At 40.7% G+C, this 25,210-nt stretch overlaps 1 protein-coding gene and 1 long non-coding RNA gene across 51 annotated transcripts in view; one reads left to right on the forward strand and one right to left on the reverse strand.

Moving 5' to 3' along the window:
• LOC127597729 (uncharacterized) overlaps nucleotides 1-25,210 on the forward strand; it is a 52,253-nt gene that overhangs the window by 10,376 nt on the left and 16,667 nt on the right. The gene's annotated exons all lie outside the window — the stretch shown is intronic.
• LOC127597772 (uncharacterized) overlaps nucleotides 1,700-25,210 on the reverse strand; it is a 33,000-nt gene continuing 9,489 nt past the window's right edge. The window contains exon 2 of the long non-coding RNA XR_007961735.1: nucleotides 1,700-1,770. This is a non-coding gene — a long non-coding RNA (uncharacterized LOC127597772). The remainder of the gene's footprint in view (nucleotides 1,771-25,210) is intronic.

Consider the following 25,210-nt stretch of genomic DNA (forward strand, 5'->3'; position numbering starts at 1 on the left):
AGAAGTTCTCCGATGACTCTGCGATTGTTGGCCTCATTACAGAGGGGGACGATCGGGAGTACAGGGGACTGACAAAAGACTTTGTGGACTGGTGCCAGCAGAATCTCCTCCAGATCAACCCTAGGAAAACTAAGGAGGTGGTTGTGGATTTCTGCAGGAAACAGTCCTCACCAGCACCGATGAACATCCAGGATATGGACATAGAGAGGGTGACCTCCTACAAGTAGCTAGGTGTTCTTCTGAACAACAAACTGGACTGGTCTACAAACACGGACACCCTGATTAGGAAAGGACAGAGCCGACTCTTCCTACTCAGGTCTTTTGGGGTTCAGGGGTCACTCCTTAAGACTTTCTATAACTCGGTGGTGGCCTCGGCCATCCATTATGGCATTGTCTGCTGGTCAGGCAGCATCTCAGCCCGGGACAGAAAGAGACTGGAGCGACTGGTCAGGAAGGCCAGTTCTGTCATGGGCTGCTCCCTTGACACTCTGGAGGAGGTGGGCAACAGAAAGATGCTAACTAAGCTAAAAGCTATGATAGACAGTCCTTCCCACCCCATCCAGCCCGCCCTGACAGCACTTGGTAGCTCCTTCAGCCAGAGACTGTTACACCTGCGCTGCAAGAAGGAGAGATACCGACGCTCGTTCCTACCGACTGCTGTCAGGCTGCTGAATAAAAATAACAACAATAATTAATAATAATAATACTTAAATGATGTGAAGGACAAATGTAAATAGCACTGCGATTTACCCATTTTGTATTTATATTGCACTTAATTGAACGGTGTTTGTTGTTTTTTTTTCTTCTTTCTTCTTTCTACCTACATTCTTGCTGCTGGAGGCTGTAAATTTCCCCGGTGTGGGACATATAAAGGATATCTTAATCTTAAATTTAAAATAATTGCCAGATCTGAAACTTGGCTTGACAAAAATAAAACAAGTGAAATGGAAATAGAAGGTTATGAAATGTATAAACTAATAGGTAAAACAAAAACAAAACAAAACAAAAAAGGAGGGGGGTTGCAATATATGTAGACAAAGCACTTAAATGCAGTAAAATCGAGAGATTGACAAACACAATTGAAAACCTTATGGAATGTCTAACCATTGAAATACATAATAAAAAGGCATCAAATATCATCATAAGTTGTATCTATAGGACACCAGGATAATGTATTGACACATTCAATCAAAAAACTAACAGATATGCTCAGCTACTGCAACGATAAGAAAACACGAATAATGTGTGGTGACTTTAACATTAACTTATTAAACCCAAATGGACACAAAAAACAACTGAATTCATAAATACTATGTACAGCCTTTTCCCAGTAATCCTGAAACCTAGCAGAATAACAGTTGATATGGCCACATTAATAGATAACATATTTATAAATAAGTGTTGTGTCTTGAAATGACGAGGCACACACACGCGCTTTCTATTATGTATTCAACCATCGAGTTCCGCCATTAACCTCGTGGGGAAGAGGCTTAGCATTTCAGGTAACATTTCACGCATGCGCAGCAGACAGCAATACAAAGTACGCGAAGTCAATGCGTCCAAACAACATACAAATAACTATGATGGTTAATACACCACAATAAGATTGATCATAAAATGGAAAGTGGAATTCTCACGAATGATATAAGTGACCATCTACCTGTCTTTGCAGTTTTTCATAATTATTTTGATAGAAAAGCTAAGTCAACAACTCACATAACAGAAATAAGACTAAGAACCCAACGCTCCATCGATGCTTTTAAGCAAGACCTAGAAAAACAAAACTGGACCGAGGTCTACTCAAACGAAGACACAAATACAGCGTTTGAAGTATTTCAGTCTACCATAATCTCCTTATATGATAAACATTTTCCATTAACTAAAGTCTCCAAAAAGTATAAAGACCCAAGTAAGCCATGGATAACGAAAGGCATAGAAAACGCATGTAAAAAGAAAAACAATTTATATAAATTGTTTTTAAAATTCAGAACTGAAGAAGCAGAAAAAAAATAAGACCCATAAAAATAAACTAGTAAATATTATAAGAACCAGTAAAAGAGATCATTATCATGCACTATTAGAGCAGAATAAAGGTAACACACAAGAAATATGGAAAATACTTAACCAAGTAATCAGAAATAGTCCTAAAAAAATGGATTATCCAGAGTATTTTATCAAAGGCAAAAATACTATTTTGGAAAAAACTGCAGAAATAGCAACTGAATTTAATGAGTATTTTGTAAACATCGACAGTAACCTCGCAAACCAAATTCCTGATCCAACAAACTTGTTTGAAATAGATAGATACGTAGAAAAAAACTCCTCCACAATGTTCCTTACTGCTGTAAAACAAGACGAAGTATCTAATATTGCAAAAACTTTTAAAAATAAAAAGTCAACTGATTGCTTTCATGTTGATATGACAATAATAAAGCAGCTACATATAGAATATGTAGTGCGACCGTTCACGCACAAATGCATCCTGTCATTCAAAGCTGGTATCTTTGCATCAAAAATGATAATCGCTAGTTATTCCAAGTTATAAAAGTGGAGAAAGACATCTGTTTACAAATAATAGACCAATATCACTACTACCACAATTTTCAAAAATATTAGAAAAACTATTTTCTCGCAGACTTGATAGCTTTATACAAAAGCATGCGCTGTTAAGTGAGAATTAATATGGTTTCAGGGAAAAACGGGCCACCTCAATGGCAGTTATGGAGTTTGTGGAAGCAATAGCCACTAATATAGACAACAAAGAATTTACTGTTGGGGTTTTCCTAGATCTAAATAAAGCTTTTGACACAATAGATCACAGTATATTCTTGAAAAAAACTAGAAAGATATGGCATTAGAGGTGTAGCTTATAAATGGATAAAAAGTTATTTAGAAAACAGATATCAGTACGTGCAACTCGACAATAAAAAATCAACTGAAAATCACTCACGGAGTTCCTCAGGGGTCAGTGCTTGGTCCAAAACTATTCATCTTATATATAAATGATATCTGCAAGGTCTCAAAACTATTTAAATGTGTCCTATTTGCTGATGATACAACTTTCTACTGTTCTGAAATCTGAAACAGCTCCTGACAACTGTAGAAAACGAATTAATCAAATTAAAAAACTGGTTTGACAGAAATAAATTGTCACTTAACCTGAAAAAATCGAAGTTAATTGTTTTTGGCACAAGACCAATCAAACACCAAGCTAAAATTATGTTAAACTCAATTGAAATAGAAAGAGCGTATGAAACCAAGTTTCTTGGATTAGTAATAGACTCAAAACTATGTTGCAAACCATATATCGATAACGTAAAAATAAAAATAGCCAAGACCGTAGGGATCCTCGACAAAACCAAGGAAGTGCTAAATAAGAGATCTTTGTACACATTATACACTTCATTATTATTACCATATATGACCTACTGTGTGGAAATATGGGGAAATGCCTGGAAAACAAACACACTCCCTATTCTTAAACTACAAAAAAAGCAATTCGAATTATTAATAGATCAAAATATACGGAACCCACAAATGCACTATTTATCAAATTAAATACGATGAAATTTTATGGCGGCGGCCCGGTAGTCCAGTGGTTAGCACGTCGGCTTCACAGTGCAGAGGTACCGGGTTCGATTCCAGCTCCGGCCTCCCTGTGTGGAGTTTGCATGTTCTCCCCGGGCCTGCGTGGGTTTTCTCCGGGTGCTCCGGTTTCCTCCCACATTCCAAAAATATGCATGGCAGGCTGATTGGGCGCTCTAAATTGTCCCTAGGTGTGATTGTGAGCGTGGATGGTTGTTCGTCTCTGTGTGCCCTGCGATTGGCTGGCAACTGATCCAGGGTGTCCCCCGCCTACTGCCCGAAGACGGCTGGGATAGGCTCCAGCACCCCCCGCGACCCTAGTGAGGATTAAGCGGTTCAGAAAATGGATGGATGGATGGAAATTTTATGGCCTGGTCGACTTTAAAATTGCCCAATTAATGTACAAAGCACACAAAAACCTGCTCTGCCAAAACATTCAGAAGTTTTTCGAAATTCGAGAAAGAAACTATGAATTAAGAGGTACCAATTTATTCAAAAATCTCAAAACAAGAACAAACATCAAGCAAAGAAGTGTATCTAGCAAAGGTGTTAATCTGTGGAATAATCTCCAAACGGACCTAAAAATGAGTAAATCGCTTGCTGAGTTCAAAAACAAATTTAAAAAAATAGTACAAACAACCTACATCAATCAGAGTTAAAATGATAAATTCTAAACATTAAATATAATGATAAATCAGAACTGAGTTGATAAATAGAGAAAGGTATTGAAATAACCATTATGAATACAAGAGAAAATTGACACAAGAGTGCCAGGGTGAGGATGTATATAATCCCGATACAAACCAAAAGTTGTAAAAATATCATGGTTAAGGGTAAAGTATGAGCCTTAATGGAGACTTCTTACTTTTTCTTTTCTGATTATATCTACTAAATCATTTTTATATCAAACACATAACGGGTAGGACTAGATAAGTTTTTTACTTCATCCTACTCCCTTGAACATAATAACTGTGTTGAATGAAGACTGATTTCTTTCTTTTTACTTTTTTTATCTACCTTATTTTCTGTCAAATTATTACTGTATATGTTTTATGTTCAATAAACAAACAAAACAAAACAAAACAAAAATCTCTCCATCCATTTTCTGAACCGCTTTATCCACACAAGTCCAGTCTCACCATATTGAAAGTTTGCTGGAGAAGACATTCCTCGGCCTTGATCACCATATTAAAAATTTGCTGGAGAAGACATTCCTCGGCCTTGATGAGATTTTCAAACTCAACTTTCAACTTTTCGGCAGCTTCCTTGTCTGAACTGGCTGCCTCCCCATGACGAATCACTTATTGTCCTCAACTTTTCGAACCATCCTCTGCTAGCTTTAAAATCAAACTCTTCAGGAGCATCACTCGGATCCTTTTTTATCAAATCCCGATACAATTGTCTTGTTTTGCCACAAATCGTATCAGAGATACAAATGTTTCTCCACTTCCTCGAATATTTGTGGCCTTTGTTCACGAAACACACAAGACCCTTGAGCCACATCACGAACTTTATGATGGTCTTTGTTTTTTACGATGCTGCTCCATGGATCACTGACTGCTTGGAGTTGTATAAGGTTAACAGGACCCTAAGAGCCTTCGTTGCGAACTCGATGAGGATGTGGAAAACCACACTTGAAGCCAATGGCAAGCCACTTAACCAAGTGTCCATCAATGTGGCATATACCAAAGTGATGCGCTCTCCCCACTGCTGTTGTGCATAGGACTGAACACCCTAAGCCAAGTAATCACCAAGACAGTCTATGGATACCGTCTCAGAAATGGAGCTACGATCAGTCACCTCCTCTACATGGATGACATAAAGCTGTATGCTAAGAGCAAAAGGGACATAGACTACCTGATCCACACAACCAGGATCGACAGCAGCGACATCGGGATGCCATTCGGGCTTGAGAAATGTAGTCGGATGGTGACTAAGAGAGGCAAGGTCGTCTGCACTGAAGGGGTCTCACTCCCTGAAGGAACAACAGCAGATATTGTGGACAGCGACAAGTACCTCAAGCAGCTACGGCCAAATACCTCCACCGGGTGTGGCAAGTCCTAAGAAGCCAGCTCAATGGCACGAATAAGACGTGGGCAATAAACAGCTATGACCTGCCAGATATTCTGCAGGAATAATAAGGTGGCCAAAGGAAGAGATCCAGACCTCGGACGTTAAGACCCGAAAGCTCCTAACCATGCACGGAGGTTTCCATCCCAAATCCAGCACCCTGAGACTGTATGCAAGCCGAAAGGAAGGAGGCCAGCGACTCGTGAGTGTGAGAGCCACTGTCCTGGACGAAACATCCAAGCTCCATATATACATCAAGGAGAAGGTTCTGACGGATGACGTACTCAGAGAATGTCTCAGACAATGGGGAACAGAAGATGAGGCGCTGGAAGAGGGACCATCAAAGGGAGGACAAGCCCCTACACAGGCTCCAGCACCCCCCGCGACCCTAGTGAGGATCAAGCGGCACGGAAGATGAATGAATGAATTAATGGAGACTTAGAAACAGTAACCAACCAAGAAAGTGTGTGTGTGTGGGCATGGGTGCGTGGTGTTTGTGTGTCCGGTGGTGCGTGTGTGTGACACCAAGCAATGCATTGTTATTGTCAGAAAACAATAAAATATTTTTCTCGTCAAATGGCTTCGGACATTCGTTTGATTTGTGACTTTTTTATTTCTGTAGGAAAATTGCTCTCAATTAAAGCATAACGTTTTGTTTTGATTGTTTATGAACCACCATCCATCGCCTCAAGAGCGTGAGAACTTTGGCCTATTCTTGTGCATGTCATGCATCTGCAAGTACGGACAGACTTAGTTTTTCCCCCCAAGTTCTTGTCCCGTTCTGCTCGAGGGGAAAAAGTCGCTCCGAGCAGAACAATGAATTAAATAAGTTGGATCCCAGGTAAAGCAGACAAGAGAGAGTATTGTTACAAATGACAGAACGAAAAAACAACAGAAAGAGCCCGACAGGGAAAAACGGTAACAGAAAACGCTGATCAAATAAGGATCAGGAAATTAACAGAAAACGCTGATCAAATAAGGATCAGGAAACAAACAGAAAACGCTCGCGGCTGAAACAAACGCGAGGAGATAATCGCGCTGGTGGTAATAGTAGCAAATGCGAAATATCGAAAGTCGAAATAAGTGGGCAACAAGTATAGGCCGTAAGGCAAGTATGCAACGAGGCAAATAGCAATAGCGAAAAATAGAGTACGAGAGAGTAATGGCTCGGCGAGGAATTCTCCGGCAGTGAGAGGACTGCCGGAGTCTCTTAATAAAGGGATAAACATCACCCCGAGATTGAAAACAGGTGTGCAGTAGGTAGAGGGACAACCCCGCCACCTACTGGCCGGCACGGGACGTGACAGTTCTGAACTCAACTGTGCTTATCTCCAGGTTGCCAAGGATTAATTGCAATGTTACTTTTTTTGTGCCGTTGTCACTTGTCAGGATAATGAAGCTGACGAAATGGAGCATGTCACCACAGCAAGCTTTGTCAGTGGGAGTAGATGTTTTTTTTTTCGACTCAAAGACATGAAGAGCAGTTTTAATGTTAGCCATTTGGGCCGAAAAAAAAAAAATCTTTGAACATCAAAAGAGAAGAAAGTGCCAAACATGTCCAACATTAATGTTGTGTTCCCTGAAAACACTTCAGGATGGCGATAGTACTCAACACACACACTCAAGTTTGCTCTTGGAAACCCTCTGAGGCCTTGCGTTGTTGACAGTCCTGCTTCCGTCTCTCTTCTGTTGTCTTCACAGTCGTTACCAGTGATCTTAAATCACTGGACCGACCACCATTAAGGGGCCCTTCTGAAGGTGGAGCACTGACTTGATTTTTTTTTTTTTTTGGTTTTCAAATAATTACAGTAGTGGTTTTTATTCGGTCAGTATTGCCATTCAGTATTTCTTTGTCATGTTGCCAAGTTGTAATTAATGTATTAATTGAGTCACTTTGATGTGAATAAATTAAAGGTCACTGCTGCTGGAATCTTATATGTAGGTACGCGGAGTCCAAAAATGTCTTCAAACAGCTGTTTTTATTATTTTTATTATCTGTCCGACAACAATGAGCTGGGTGGTGTACCTGATGAAGGCTCCTGTGGCTTTGCAAAGAGGACAAACCGGTTGGTCTCCTCTGAGTCAATCAGTAACAATTACGATACCACAGCACATTATTGTTGAAATAATCATGTGTTGTCGTGAAATTTATCCCCTCAAAATTTTTTTAATCGAGTTATCAGCTCTTTCTAGTAAAATATGTGACTGGCAACACAGCTTTTCACTTGTTACGTTTTATCGTACGCATAATGTCTGTGTGAAAATGAAAATCAGAATCATCGTTATTTGCCCAATTTATTCTCAGGAGGTGAAACAACTGTAACACTACAGAGAACAAAATGTACATTTTGGACATAAATACACAAGTATAGAGCCAATGAAAGATTTAACGTGCGGTATGATATGGTATGATAGAACTTGATCGAGAGAGTCCAAAAGCAATTTAACTTGACAAGCAGTGCAATCATGAAGATCAACAATGGTTCTGCAAATAACGCAGCGTGACAATGTAAAAACAATGAATATGCCAAAATTTGTCACAACACAATGTCAAATTGGCAGAAATTGACAAATTTTCACTCAGGAATTAAAAATCAAGTCAATTTTTAGGAAGTTATTGAGAAGCTGCTGCAATGTCTGCTGGTTTTAGTGTGCATAGTTAGATAGCGCCTCCCTGAGTGAAGGAGCTGGAAGGAGTGGTGAACAGGTTCAGAATCAGAGTTATTGGCCAGGTCTGCAAGAAACACACAAGGACTTCCCAGTTTAAAACTCTTTAGAGGAATATAAACAAGACATCAATAACCAACATGGGGGAGACAGAACGTAAAGTATGGCTTGATTTCAGTTATTGCTGCCAAAGTTGGCACAACCCACTATGAGGTTCGGGGGGCAATTAGTTTTTCACACAGGGTCAGAAAGTGTTTTTATTTTTTATTTTTTTGTTCCTTCGTAAATTGAATTGTCATTTGAAAACAGCATTTTGTATTTCCTTTTGTTGTTGTCTCTGTCGTATATTAAAATTAGTTTGGTGAACCGAAATCCCTGTGTGTGATAAATATGCGAAGAACACAGTCATCACGATGGGGACAAATATTTTTTGACAGCACTGTAGCATACATTTAAAAATACAGTAAAACAATTCTCGAGACTTAACATGTAATGAACAGGGTGGGGGAGGGATGGGAGGAAGGTGGCAAAATGTTTCAATCTGAGAAAGTGGAGTGTGAAGCATCTCCAGCTGTGCGACGGGGCAGGGAATAGGAATCTAGCGAGGACGTTGACATTGCGCCTGCAGCTGCAAGGCCAAGTCCTTATCAGTCACAGGCCTGAGCAGAAGTGCAGGGGGGAAGGAGATAGAATAGTTGCGGACATGTGTTTTTCCATCCAGGGGAAAGTCCAGAAAACAATTGCTTTGGGGTCAGGCTGTCTGCAATTTCAATCTGCCGAATTCTTGATCAATCAGTCAATCAATTTTCTAGGTCGGTACAACTACTCCCAGGCTTTTCCAGTTTTGCGAAGCGCGTCCAACACCGCAACCCTTTGCGTCTGAGTTCGGTTAACACATGAGTCTGAGTGTTGATCACACTCACCCCACCTTCCATGTAGGCCGCCAGCTTGTACCCTTCCAATGAAGCTTCTTCTGCCGGCTGAATTTTGCAATAGATCAGGAAACAGCAAACACCAAACAGCAGGATACCTCTTATCAAAAGGCCAAAAATGTGGATGTCTTCCACATCCTCTTCAGACAATAATGTCAAGCACACTACTTCGGCCAAGGATCGAAGGTGTACCCAGCACAAAATGTCCCAGAGGGGCAAGAAAGCTCCCCTTCCATCTCAGCAGAATCAGCCTCCTGGCCAGCAAGGTTGCATTCACAGCTATATAGACCTGTGTGACCTTAGACCGGAGGTCTAAAATACCGGAAGATTACAAATTTAATGAAGGGCAAAGCCAAACATATGTATATTGTCAGCTTTAACCTGTATTCACCGCTCCCAAAAGGTAGAAACCATGTTAAATATTTTGACCAACCGGCCTTTAGTATCATGGGCTCTATGAGGAATTCTCCATGAACTAAAGCTGTGTTTTGCACAAATTGATGATGCTGCAACATTTCCCTGCAACTATATGACATTTTCTTGTTGTAAATCATTTTGTCATATAGTTTTGAGAATATTCAATGATGAATCACAGACAGTTTTGTAAATCTGAGCATAAATAGCATACCCAGCACCCATTAATGATGGCAGAGGTTCAAAAAAGTTGTTTGGAAATTGTTGGAAAAGCAAGCCACGAAGTGTGAACATAACAAATTTGGAGATATTTAAAAAATGTCCTTGAGGTCATGAAAACTTCAATTAACTTTAGAAAAGAGGCAAAAGTGGAGGCACCCTAGAGATCTTTAAGAATTTTGAGGGCCAGCCCAGCCCACAAAGGAAATGTGCCATCGAGCAAGGATGGAGGGGAAGGCAAGATGAGCTGAGATCGGAGTCTGAACAGAGTTGGTCTGTCGCCCCAAGAAACATGTTAAGTGATTCCAAATTTGAAGACAAGAAAATAAATTTTTTCAAATAAGTGGAGGTGGAGGACAAAAGAGGTGAATATACTTGGGATTTTAATGTTACCGGATCAGCACTTTGCCTCCACAACCAGCCACAAGATTTCTCTGTAGTGTCAAAGCGAAGCCAGTAATGTAGGGGTTTTTTATGTTGTCAACTCAATAATCAAAGAGAGTGATCCCTCGCTATATCACATTTCAATTACCACGGCTTCAGTCCACCGTTTGGGCGTGGGGGGGCTATCTTGAGCAGACCAAAAGTGAGCGCAAAAGCGAGAGAGAGAGAGAGAGAGAGAGAGAGAGAGAGAGAGAGAGAGAGAGAGAGGGGCAAAGGCGTGGTACGACTGGTTAGAACGCCCACTCCACAGTGCAGAGGTGCAACGTTCGACTCGGGCTCCAGCCTTCCTGTGCATGTTCTCCTCGTTCCTGTGTGTGTGTGGGGGGGGGGGGGTGTCCAGGTACTTCAATTTCCTCCCACATTCCAAAAATATGCATGACAGGCTGATTGAACACTCTAAATGGTCCCTAGGTGTGGGTGTGAGCAGAGATAGTTGTTTGTCTCTGTGTTCCCTGCGATTGGCTGGCAACGTTCAGGGTGTATCCCCGCCTACTACTCGAAGACAGCTGGGAAAGGCTCCAGCATGCCCCACGGCCCTTGTGAGGATAAAACGGATCTGTAAATGGATGGATGGATGGATGGGTACCTACATACACTTACAAAAACATTCCTAGTGGGGTGTAAACCCTTCTTCGTGGTTTTGCACTTATTGCGGCCAGGCGACAAGTGAGGGATTACTGTATTTCAGAGCAATACCACCTAACTCTTTTGGATGCTGTAAGACATAGCTGTGCAAACTTTTGTTTGTTTGTTTTTATTAGCTCAAATAAAATCTATCAAAAGACAATCAACTATTTGTGTGAATGTTTGATGTACATGAGAGAAAAAAAACAACAACAAAAAAACCAATGCTCCCTCTGATTCGGATTAAATGAACGTCAAGGATCTGAAACCTTGTACTCCATAAAAGGTCTCAACACCATGGCAGATTTAGATTGCGGCGCTCACACATCAAATGTTGTTCTGCCAGTACAGGGTTTCCAAATCTTCCCCTTTTTAACCAAATTTTCAACAGGTACTGATAGCTTTACAACACCAGCTTAAAGGGTTTCTAGCTGGTCTCCATGATCATTGGCCAATCACTCCAAGTCAAGACTAGTCTCAATTTGTGCATCCACTATTGGATCCAACGGCTTCATGGTTCGTGAAACTTCAGTCTTGAAAGGTTAATACTGATCTTGATCTTGGTCTGAAGTTCATCCATCAAGTCCTTAAGGCATATCCATGTTCGCATCAGGGTTTTGATGAGAATCAGACCCCGAGGATGGCTCCAGCTTTTGCAGACGCGTTTAGACTGGTTGTTATTGTGCTGAAGACTCAACATTTCTCCACGAAAGGCTCCAAAATAAACAGTGCTTCACAATGTGTCATAAAACTTGAAGTGAACAGTGTCATGGCTTGGAATAATGGTTAAAAAGTTAATAGAGTCCCCAGAGCTCCGGCTATACAAGTCTCACATGGTCCACGTGCACCGTAAGGTCCTCCACAATTTGTCATTTTCTGATTGACTAGAAAACAATGCAATGCAAATAATTCAACATGACTTAAGCTGTTTGTCCAGCCTCCTCAATGGACCTTCCCCTGGTTGCCTGAATCTTGATGGTAGTGTAATAGTGTGACATCTCGTCCGGTCAATGACACGGAATGATATTTATCTGGTCGTCTAACCGACAATCACGAACGACAAAAAGGTTTGAAGTTTGAAAAGGCCATAAGTCATCATCTTGGAATCCCCGGCGATCTCTTCCATTCACTTGTACTGAGGTAAATGTTTGAGTCCAATAAATTCATAACTCATCCAATTCTTTACAGATTTTGACGTGGATTGATTTGTGAGAAACATCAGACCTGCAGTTATGATACCAGATGTCTAGGTACCGGTAATTTTGTAATCGGGTCATTCATATTAAATATTCAGGAATGATCAAATGTTCTTTTTACTTCAAAACCTCTCCAAGAATCAACAACCCAACAACAATGAACTTGAGTTTATATTAATAAATTAATAATTGTTATTTTGTATTTCTTGCTATCACATTGTTGAACCATGTAGAATCACTTGAGAACATAAAAATGAAAAGCTTTGAAAACAAATAGTAAAAAATATTTTTTTAACTGAATTAAGACGTGTTTTATTGAAGGTTATTAAAAGTGAAAAATATGCTATATATAAATATATGAATCCAAAATATATCTATTTTGGATTCATATTTTTATTTCAGACTCCCAGGAAGTAATGCCTCACCAGTCATGAACCTCACCGCATGTTACAAGACGGTGTTGATCCTGCTCTGCTTTTTCCCATTTTGTCTCGTATGCAACCTGCCTTGTACGCCCCTTGCAAAGGTCATGCTGTCATTCAGTGAGGCATTTAATTATTTTCATTTGTTTGTTTATTCCTTTTGTTCTCACGCAGGTTTCTATTAGGCTGGTCTTGCCGTGCGACGTGTTCTTCATACTTGTACGTTGGAGTAAATCAATTACCAGAGTTGACGTTTACCCTTTATACCTTCAGTCTGTAATTGACAGATTTGGAGTGCCAAATCATTTAAAATAATATTTGCATCAACATCCTGTTTGTTGCTAAAATATCAAAACTGAAAGTTGTCTTCACTTTAAAATATTTTGAGATTATGCAAGCATTTGTTTGTTGTCAATCAAACACATTGACCCATTTAACTCAGTCTGTCCTCTTCTCAACGAATTGCAGCTTGTTCTCCTCTATTCCTACTCTCTACATCAGTGGTCACCAACATGGTGCCCGCGGGCACCAGGTAGCCCGTGAAGACCACTTGAGTAGCCCGCCAGTGCCTGGACATTGTGATTTGCTAGTAGAAATTATGATTTAAAAATGCAAACATTGGCAGTACTGTGAGACATTTCGAAACACGATCAAAGTCTGACAATTTAAATCATCAAGTATTAAAAATAACACATCCTCATATTATTGAAGGTATTTTGGACAAATATGTTATTTCAGACGTGTATCAATTTGGTAGCCCTTCACACAATCGGTACACATGAAGTTGCTCTCACCCTCAAAAATGTTGGTGACACCTGCTCTACATTCATCCCACCCGCCCTTTGCTGTAGATTTTATACTGTATTTTCCGGACTATCAGTCACAGTTTTTTTTCATAGTTAGGCGAGGTGTGTTTTATACTCTGGAGCGACTTATGTGTGAATTTATTTACACGTTCGATCATTTCACATGTTATTTTCACATTAAACCGCAAGAGGGTGGTCTAGGCCTGTGTTGATACTTTCCACATTGGTGGGAACTGATGAAAACGATTTAGGATGACTGATTAAGAGACGGGGAAGAACCGCTGCTTCTGCCTCTGGGGTTCATGGAGTTCTTTAAAAGTGACAGAGAGGCTGAAGATTTCATTAGATTTAGTGATTTGGAGTGACACTGGTGGTTTGATAAACTTGTTAGAATGTTCTTTATTCTATAACTGTCTGAATAACTCTTGATATGTTACGTGAACATGCCAGAAACGTTTTCAGTTAGTTTTTAAAGCATCATGTAACATAAGTATATTGTACACTTATTCAGCATGTTGTTCTCTATTTTTATTTGACTTTCAAGATGACATGTCTGTTCTTGGTGTTGGATTTGATCAAATACATTTCCCCCCAAAAACGCGACTTATACTCTAGTCAAGTGTGTTTATTATTTCACTTTATGTTAACTGTTTTGTTAAACGTTTTGTTACAGTGGCAGCTATTGTGAAAGTGCTATGTAAACCAGCATGTGTTGTATTGTATTGTAGTACGACTAATATATGTTTTTCTCTTTTTTTTTTCTTTTTCTTCTGTATTTTATGGCCGGTGCAACTTATATTCAGGAGCGACTCATCGTCCGAAAAATGTGGTAGATGACATCCTGTGTGTTCTCCACTCTAAACTACGCGCTATTCAACTCTAACTGGATTCTTCATCTATGCCTTGACCTCATCTATCCCAAGAGACACTCGCAGCCATTGGTCATTAGTAAATGCTGATCCTGCAAATCCATCCACTCTTTCATTCTTCTTTATACCTTGATGTGCTGGGACCTAAATAAACACTAAATAAACTCCAGTCCCACTTGTGTTGAACCTATGTCCGTTTTCAAACAGTGCAAATAACAAATCAGGCCTAATCTATGACACCATGGACTTTATTGACAATAATGCTAACAATGAATCCGAGCAGATAACAACTTTTTGTAACCTATTATGGTCAATGCTAACAATGAATCCGAGCAGATAAAAACTTGTTATAACCTATTATGTTCAATCCATTGCTAACAATCCCACAATGTTAAAAACAGATAAATAACCAGAAGTCTGCTTCGTGAAGTTTGTTTGTTTTGTTTGTTTATTGAACATTTAAACAGACAATAGAAATTTGGCAGGAACTGAAAGTAAGTAAACTGGTCGAAAAGACTATATTGAACTGTGAGATGACAAACACATTCTGTTTTGACACTGTCATGATCCTTAGAACAGGCATGTCCAGCTCTGGGCCTGGAGGGCCACTCTCCTGCCTGTTTTCCAACTCTCCTGGTTGCAACACACCTGATTCAGATGATCAGCTCATCAGTGAGCTCTGAAGCAGCAGTGGAACGACCCTGATTATTTGAATCAGGTGTGGTGCTCTTGGGAGAGCTGGAAAACAGGCAGGACAGTGGCCCTTGAGGAACAAATTTGGATACCACTGCCTTAGAACCATTCAAAAATATTGGAGTCAACAATCTATGGACAAAGTGTAGTCTGAAATCAACCTCCTCTACACAGTCACCTTTCAGCTTACCACTATTAATTTTCTCTAGAAAAATATAGATCTACATCCGCAGGAGGGGGGAGGGGGTGTGGTACAGTGATCTCTCGCTATTTCGCGCTTTGATTATCGCGGCCTCAGTGCATCCCATTTTTTTCCCCAAAGTACTGTATTCAGAAAAAAATGGCGAATGAGTCATAGGTTTTGTACATGGCTTGATTGGTTCCCAGCGCCGACATCGACCAATGACAGCACGAGTGGATCTATCCCATGAGCACAGTGATGTTGATTGGCTTCACAGCCCCACCCAGCATTCTCCTTTCTGTCTTATCACATGGATTACTCTTTGATCAGTGTCTAATCAAGTGCTTGCCTAGATCAGTGTTGTGTTTACTACGCCATTTCGTGTGTGCGTGTTTGTGTGCGTGTGTATATATGCGTGCGAGCGCCCATGTGCGGGGGATGTGTGTGTGTGTATGTGTGTGGCTGAGGGAAGTGCGAGAGAGAGAGAGAGAGAGAGAGAGAGAGAGAGAGAGAGAGAGAGAGAGAGAGGGTGATTGGGCTCATATGAAAAAAGCAGCACTTGTCTAGTCGCCTCCGTAATTGTCTAGTAATAAACACATCGGCTGCGCGCCGTGGGATAACTGGCCAGCAGCTGGAGGCTACACTGTCACAGCTGCATAAAGACAATGCTGATGAATGTTAATTACTGTTTAAGGCTTTATAATTAAATATTTCAGTAAATATGGTCTTTGTCTCAAATATGTTAAGTATAAAAACTGTTGACATATTTTAAACATGCTGGTACTCACAAACCCTTACACACAAGGTGTTAAGTCGCCGTTCCTGCCTAGCGTAGGTGGTCCATGACTCACTGCCGTAGAGTAAGGTGGAGAGGACGCAGGCCTCGTACACCATAACCTTGGTTTTTGCACTGAGAAGGCTGTTTTCCCAGACGCAATTCCTAGGGGGCGGAGGGAGGGGCAAACCCTAATTTACGGATTTCACGGCTGGTCCCGGTCCCCATTAACCATGATAAGCGAGGGATCACTGCACAACCAGAAAGGCAGAACCCAACACGACACTGCCGAAGAGATAATCAGAATCAGAATCAGAATCATCTTTATTGGCCAAGTATGTAGAACACACAAGGAATTTGTCTCCGGTATAACACGCTGCACTAGTATCATCGCAAACAACAAAATCATTGAACCATTTTAGAGTAACCAGTAGTTTTGTAGTACCATTTTGTGGTGCAAGAAGAGTGACTACATCAGTGACTGTTTAAGGAGTTAAACAGCCCCAAAACTCAAATTTGATCTGCCATCTAATTCCATCGACCTTGGATTTTCCACCCTCCCTGTTACAGAACCATCACTTCTGGAAAATGTTTCTTTGACTGGCACTGCAATTTTCCCCTTTAGTTCAATTTCATTTCAACTTGAATCACCTAAATAGATGTCTTCATGTGTTCACAACACAATCTCAGAGCCTGATTTTGAGCAAACTGTTTTTTTTGTTCAGAAGTGTTTTTGACACTGTCCCATACACCATGCTTCCATTAATCCACCACAAACTCATTTAACTCACACAAATGATTTTTAAAGCATCTTTGTTAGCACCCCACTCAGATCTCGTTTGGTTCTCATTGTCAGAAGTAAGTGGATTCGTTTCCAGTTAGGGTTGGACTCCGCCAAGGTTGCCCTTTGTCACCGATTCTGTTCACAACCTTTATGGATAGAATTTCTAGGCGCAGCCAAAGAGTTGAGGGGATCCAGTTTGGAGGCCTCAGTCTTGAATCTCTGCTTTTTGCAGATGATCGATGTCTGGCTCTTGGCTTCTTCAACCCGGGATCGACAACTCTCACTGGAGCAGTTCGCAGCCGAGTGTGATGGTTGGGATGAAAATCAGCACCTCTAAATCTGAAACAACCCATTCAGCAAATGCATCTGGCCCGGATTCGGCATGAAGCTGGCCTTGTGTCGGCACTTGCATAATGCATGTGGGCCGAACACGGCCCAGGAATGGCTAAGGAGGCACTGGCTTGACTTTGTCAAACCAGATGAGGGCCAGTTGTGGAGTGAAGTATTTGGGCCAGAAATCAATTTACAACTCCGGCCTGCATATGGCCAGCCAGTATTGGGCCACCCTTAAATGCAGTTTCAGATCTTTTTTTTCGACACACAGCCTTGTTTTACAATTGCACACCGATGCGCAATTCCATTCATCACACAATCAGGTAAAAGGGGTTTTTTTTTCCTCATACGTACTTTAATATATAACAGTCAAGTATTGCTACACTCCGATACAGTAGGTGGTGATGCACCGCAAACGTTAGCTGCCACCCGCCAATTAAGAAGAAGAACAAGAAGAAGAAGCAAGGAAAACAGAGCTCGCAGCCTCGCGTGATGGGATGACTCAGAGTGGTGCGAGGGGGGAACGCTGGGGCTTTTGGACCCCTGACGGGGTTAAATGCCCACCAGCCGGCAGTAAAGGAGGTGGGGCCTCACCAGAAGGTGAGGCGCACAATTTACTTGAACATAAAGTTACTTTAAAACTAATTTAAAAACAAAATCTGACGTTGAAATGAAAAGTTTTGTATTTGTAAGACTGAATATGAAAATAAACAGAATTTAATTTTCAGTGAGGATCAAATACAGTTTCAAAGAAAAAAAGTAGATCGTTCCAAATTCAGATTGTACAATTCAGATTCAGTTATTCAAGATGATTCAGAGTAAAATATACAAATCCATCCATTATCCGAGCCACTTAACTTCAATTCATTCAAATTCAGTATAAACTACTTAAAAGTTATTGACGTTTAGTTTTTGGTGGCAAATATTCCGCCCTACAGCGTCACACCTAGTTTAGTTTTGGTTGTTAAGTGTTCTTGAGTGTCTTGAAAGACGCTTATAAATGTATTCTTCTTATTATTATAAGAAATATCAAGGGTTATTTTTACTGACCATTGTTCATGACATGTACAAATGTTTGTTTTCCTAACACACTGTCCATTCTTGTTTTCTTACAGTTCTTACAGCCGCTGTGAGACCTAACAGCCTAACATCTTGGGCCTCAGACCGGGAAATTGATGTCACAATCAAAAGACGGCTACATCTGGCTCCTGATCGGGATGGTGACAGGAAGGAGAGCATGAGAAGAAAAGATGGCATGGAGAGTGCAACAATTTGATGGATAGAAAAATACTATTCAAGAGTAAGCTGCATCCCAATTTGGACTTGGTGTTCACAGTTAAAGATAGAAAAGTGCATTTTTCCATTGTATGTGTAGTTATACGTGAGGTTCACAAATTATGAAAATAAACATATTTTTGTAACAATTGTTTTTGAGACATTTTTTTAAGATGTGGGGCAAATAAGCTCATGAAAGATGTGGCTTAGTTGAGGTTGAATTAAGGCTGATATCAGGAACCTGTTCTGGCCCGGCGTAGGGCCAGATATGGTTTTACAATATGGCTCAGATCTGGGCCGATTGCGGCCTACATCATGGATGCCAGACGTGGGCCACTGCAGGACCGTCATTCATTGAGCTATGTTGGCTGAGTGTACGTGCCGTGTCTGCCCAAGAGCTGAGCCAGACCAATTTTGCTGACTGGTAATGGTCCACAGGATGGAGTGCCCTCTCCGGGTCGTGGATGATGTGTTACTTCAAGTGGAGGAGTATTTTAGGGTCTTGTTCACGACAGAGGGCACAGAAATTCTCCGAAGCGGATAAGGCTAAGGTACACAGAGCGGGGGGTGACACTGTTTCGGGAGAGAAATAAGAGACGAGGTGGATGAGCCTCTGGTGAATAAAGAGCATGTAGCCTGTTGAGTACGATGTATGCCACTGACATGATTGTAACTTGTTTGGAACTATTTTGTGTATAAGGTTACCATGTTCAGTATCCTTATAAATAAAGGGGGTGGAGCTTCTCTGTGTTCGTCTGACAGTGACGGTGCGCTGAGGCACGTCGAGAGTTCAGCGGTGCAGTGGTAGCGACCACGTTGAAAAGAAGAAAACATCTCCAGTGTTGTCCCTTGAACTAAGTGTAGTCATCCGAAATGATGTCTACACAAAACCATAGAGAAAATTCCACGCAAGAAGGACCAACAGAATCAACATAGCCTGACTGCTGTGTTCAAAGCAAACTTGAGAAAAACGAAATATGCAACCATGGCTTGAATCCACTTTTGTCTGAGGACTAGTTTACCTTTGATGTGCACTTTATAATTTTATATTGCTCTGTTTTGATTCCATAAAAAAAGAGCTGTCAAAGGAGGTGTTGTGTGACGAAATATTTTTTTTCACTGTTGTTGATGGACAGTAATATTGTGTGAGAGATTATGTGTGAATAACTGCTCCAAGTGAAAAATGTTCATGTAAAATTGAAAATCAAAATTGTTGTTTCAGTACATATTTGCATTTTGCACAAAGAAACCTGCTCCATGATTCGATGTTGATGAGAGCATTAAAACGGGAAAAATAGGACAAAAAAATATAAAAGGAAATTCAGTTAATTTGTCAATGTGTCTTCATGATAACAGTTGCGTTTTCAATCAGATTAAATGTTTTACTCGTTTGACAGCTCTGATATATATGTATGAGAATTCTTGGCCCAGTATACTAGAATCACAGAAGGAAAATACTTCGTTACAACCCAGTCAACGGAAAATCAACAGGACAGCAATAACCAACATGGGAGAGACAAAACGAGAAGCCTGGCGGAGCGCTGAACAGAGATCTGATAGCTTAGATTTGAAAGGAAAACAATCGGGAAGAGGAGGGGGAAAACAAGAATTGATTCCAAACATTCTCCAAAATGGGAGGATGCTTTGAGCCAGAGAAAAAAAAAACTCAGCGCATGAGGCATACATTAAAAAACAGAGTACAATTCTCAAGACTTAACATGTCATGAACATGCTGCTGGAGGGAGGGGGGAAAGGTAGAAGGAGCGTCACAATCTGTGAAACGACCTGCGCACATTCGGTTTACTCAGTCCCTCCAGTGTTGACATGGTAGGGAGCAACGAAGACTTTGACATTGCGCCTGCAGCTGACCTTATCAGTCACAGGCTTGGAGGAGTTGGGGGATGAAGCTCGCTTCCATGTGTTTTTCCATCCAGGGAAAATCCAGATAACTGATTTGGGAACAGGCCCTCTCCAATTTTCAGACAGCCTTGAATGTGTTTGTCTTTTTTCCCATTTGTAATTTTTATTTGTTGATGTCTTTTGAATTTATTTCAATGAAAACTTTTACATTTACATCCAGCCCAGATTGCAAACCTGGCACGATGAGCCAGCAGTGGCTTGATTTTGGGGGAGGCCCACAACAGCTCCTGGCGCTGCTCATTGAGAACAACATGCTTTTCACCACACAGACTCCAAAAGTCTCCAGTCACACCAGAAAAAGTTGCTAGATTGTAACTAGTCTAATTTTTTTTGAAAAAGTCACTTGAGAGGATCTGAATGCTCACTGAATATAAAGTCGCTAAGTTTTGCAACACGGACTTCCCGTCATGTCATTTAAAAAAAATATACATATATGTTTTTTTTTCCAACACACTGATTGACTGGTTAGGCACCACTGCTGTGGGTTAAATGTGACCTGCTCTTATATTTTTGAAATACCGGTACTTTTTGTAAAATTGAGACTGATTGGAGGATAGGTGTGCTGTGTGCAATAACATAAAAATATGTCATTTATATAATTCGTTAATAGTGTGGCGGACATTAGGGACATGCCTTTCACCCAGCAGACTGGCTATGGGGGTCATGTTGACATTAATATTTTTGATGCAATTTTGCAACACGAGAGATTCTTTTGCTGGCAGTTGTGGACTAAAGATGTAGTTTCCAGTCAGTCGTGTGTCCGCCATTATTGCCACATTGGTGAACACGACATCAAATATGTTTTGAGCAGCGGATGAAGAGGTGTCTTCCTCTGCTATATTGCCCCAACTCCCGCAACCTGCAGCCATCATCGTGACTGCGAGGTTGCCAGAGTTCTGGCAGTCCGACCCAGCTTCGTAGTTTGAGCATGTCGAAGCACTTTTCCACGTATGGCGACATTCAGTTGCTGCTGTCAGTGCTGGCAGAGAAAGTGAGCTGCGCTTCATTACGGATTTGTCGTTAGGAAGACGTTTCCTGGTTGACGACGGGTCACAAGTTAGCCTGCTTAAGCGTACTGCCACGGACGAGACAGCAGGTGTATGAGGGCCACCCCTAATATCTCACCCATTGTCAATTTTGGACCCAAGCCAATAACTGTGCACTTACATGGATGCAATTTCCAGTGGAACTTAATTGTTGCTTAGAGCACTGTTCGAATTGTGGGCGCGGATTTTTTGTGTGAACACAAACTGCGAGTGGATGTTGTTCATCTCTAGTTGATTCACACTACTTTATCGTGTGAAGCTGGGGGACTCGGACCATGAACACACGCAAATTATTTGGCATCAGGTGACATTTATCAACGTTTGCTGAGGGATTTTCCGTCACTAACGATTCCCGCATTTTCCACGACCGTTGGCCCACCAGTTTTTGCCCACATGCCTTGCCTTGACATGGCCAACTTGGCCATTATGAGGGGGAATTTGCTACAATGGTACGTTTGGGCTCTGTGGGGCGTTTGAATAGTCTGTGGGCCTCGTCCTTGCATATGGTGCCTAAAAGCGATGATTCTTGGCAAAATTTTATTGCACGTTTGGCTGGCACCACCATTTTTTTTCCAAAGTGGACTTGGTCCGTGGCTGTCACCAGGTTCCTGTGTTTGTTTTTTAATTGGATAATTTTGACAACACATGATTCTTTCAACCAAAATGCCATGGTATCCTTTTTGTTACTGACCGACTCAGAGGAGACAAAAAAAAAACAAACGAAATTTTGCTTGCTGACTCTGAGGAGATCACACAAAAAAAAAAAAACACGTTTCAAGCAGTTTGAAGACAAGTTATGACTCCACGTACCTGTGCATAAGATTCCAGCGGCAATGACCTTTTGTCTTTGTCTATTCATTTCAGAATTAATCAATTCACAAATGCCTTCCAACTTGGCAACCTGGCGAAGAAATACTGCTTGGCAATACACACTGTATAGAAACCACATTCTGTAATTGTGTGAAAACAAAAGAAAATCAATTCAGTACTCCACCTGAAAAAGGGCCCCACCTTAATGGTTGCCGGACAAGTGATTTAAGCTCACTAGGAATGACTGTGAGGCGACAGAAGAGAGACGGAAGCAGGACTGACAACAACGCAAGCCTGACAGGATCTCCGAGAGCAAACTTGAGTGTGCGTGGTGAGTACTATCAACATGTTTCCAGGGAACATAACTTTTATGTTGGACATATTTGGGGTTGTTCTTTGGACAATCAATGGAAAATATGCATTTTGACTCAGGTTACATTGGACCACACACTTCCAAACCAAACGTATGACAAAAACGGCATTGTAAAAACGGACAAAACGTGCATAACGGCAAAATATGTACTCTCAACATATTTCATTTTTCAAAATACATTTCTCAAGGATGTCATAAAAGATCGATCCTTCAAGAACGTTTGAACAATCAAAAATCAACCATGTACTGTGATTTTATTTGATTTTTTAAAAAATATTCCAACGCATGGGGCTCTCATGCATAAATAAATTACTATTTGAGGATGGCACGAAACGTTTTAACAGCAAACCGATATTAGCTGTAAGAATACATGTCGTGCATTTTTTCACAAATGTCACCTCAATTAAAGTTGTGAAATGAATGAGGCGGAATTTTTTTTGGTGAAAATTAATTAAGAGGCCAATCAAAGTTGCTCATCCGTGGTCGAATATATTTTATGAATGCGTGTGACATTTAGTGTTTCGTTTCTGCAAACCATCTTTTTACAGTGGAACAAAGCATATTTTTTAAATTTGGATCAAAGATTTAAAATTGCTGGAAAGCTGCATTCAAAAGAATGCTTTCATTACTTTTGGAATGATGGACATTGCAAATTGATTCATACAACGCAGAATTAAGCATTTACAAATAAAAGAACTGAAGACAAAAAAAAGTGCAGAAATAAAAGAGTACTAAATAATTTAGTGCAAGAAACATATTTTTAAAACTGCATTTAAGTAAAAAAAATGCTTTACAGGAACCCAGTTACAGACATGGGAAACTAAGAAGAGTTTTTAACTTAGACTTGAAAACAGTCATACTTGGGTTGACTTCATACTCCCAACAAATAAGTTAATAAAGGCTAGTTGTGTTCAATGATTTATTATTGTTTCCGGATTAAATAGCTAACATTGAAAGACGTTTTGGACCCAAGTGTCCCATCCACATCAACATATTAATTAACCGAATGTCTTTTCAGTAGGTGCAAAAAAGAAAAAAATCTCTCCTTGTGACAAAGCTTGCTGTGGTGAGATGCTGCAATTTGTCAGCCTCATTATCCTGGCAATGGCACAAAAAAATCAACAATGCAAAATATATTTAGCAAGCCAGAGGTCAGCAAAGTTGAGTTCAGACCCTGGGTTGAGGGGGACTAAAAGTCTCTCTGTACTTTCATATACATGATTTGCACAAATGTAGGGCAAAGTATTCACACTTTTCAGACTTTGCACGGTGGTTCATAAACAAACAAAACAAAACTTTAATTCCGCTTTTCTTTTTTGACCTCAATTTTTGCAAGGAATTAAAAATCAAAGGAATGTTTCAAGCAACATTACAATACAAATATGGTTGTTTTCTGATCATCACAATGCTTTGCATCGTGTCACATACACGCATACACACACCCCCCCTCTCCCCCCACACACACATACTTTCTTGAAGAGTTTGGTCACTGTTCCTCAGTCTTTGTTCAGTGAAGATTAATTCTGACAAAAAAGTGCCTGATGATATTTTAATGTCTTGACACTATTATGAGACAGAGCTTCAACGAATGATAAATAACCATTTTGGTTTGAAATGAAAATGATTGGTTTCACAAAAAGCAAATTTTCTCCAATGTTTGTGAGAAGCGGGTGAATTTTGCAAAATTTTGCAATGTTCTCCTCCTCATTACGAAAGAACGGAAACCGCAAGGAAGGTTGAATCAACCTTTTATTGTCCACTGGTTAACCCAACACATTCTAACACTCAAAAAATTGGTGATCTGCTGCCAAAAAGCATTTTCCACAACAAATGGGGGATGTTCACACAAAAAAAGTATTTTAAATTTGAAATAAATAACCACCAAATAAGTGAGGAACCACGAAAATGCTGGTTTTCAACTGTGTTCTACACTGCAAACCTTTGTTATCAAATGTTTTGTTAAGTTAAAGTTAAAGGCGAGGCTCTGTGTGACGGCAGAGCATTATTGGTGCTGGAACCATTCTTGTCTATGAGAGAATAATAAATAAAATAATAAAAATATAAAAAATAAATAAAAAAACAATTAGCAACTCAGCAAATAGCAGTGGTTTCATTAACTATGAGAATTCTGTCCGACGATGACAACTGATTGGCAGGGATATATCAGCGTTCTTCCCAAGGACAAATCAGGTGCCTTTGTGGCAAGGAATGAAACCTGGGCCTCAACAAACTGACAGTGACCAACAAGCCAGCTCTCCGGTCATGTTCAGCAGATGGACTTTCTCTCGATGTACGTTTAACATCCCTTTTCACTTCTTTTAGGACATCATCAGCCACAATGAGGATTCTCAAGGTGTTCACTGTTGCCCTTGTGCTGTTTGGTAAGTCTTCAAACTCTCAAATACCAAGTAACAGAGGAAGTGAAAGTCACCATGTAACAAATATGTCAACTCTTTATCACAGGAACCAGCTGCCTTTCTGCCAAGATAAAGAGACAAGTGCTATCCAATGCAGCTTTTACCCAAGATGACAATAGTCCACCTGGATCACCTCCGGGAAGTCCACCTGGATCTCCACCTGGACCACCTCCAGGATTCCCTGGGCCACCAGGGCCACCAGGACCAGAGGGTCCATCAGGACCAACCGGGCCACATGGTCCACCAGGGCAAGATGGTCCGCCAGGCCCACCTGGACCTGGTGGTTCTCCTGGCTCAGATGGCCCACCAGGACCACCTGGACCTAATGGCCCACCAGGACCAAATGGGCCACCAG

Source organism: Hippocampus zosterae, chromosome 3 (genome assembly GCF_025434085.1).
Source record: "Hippocampus zosterae strain Florida chromosome 3, ASM2543408v3, whole genome shotgun sequence".
In the NCBI taxonomy this organism is placed as follows: Eukaryota; Metazoa; Chordata; class Actinopteri; order Syngnathiformes; family Syngnathidae; genus Hippocampus; species Hippocampus zosterae.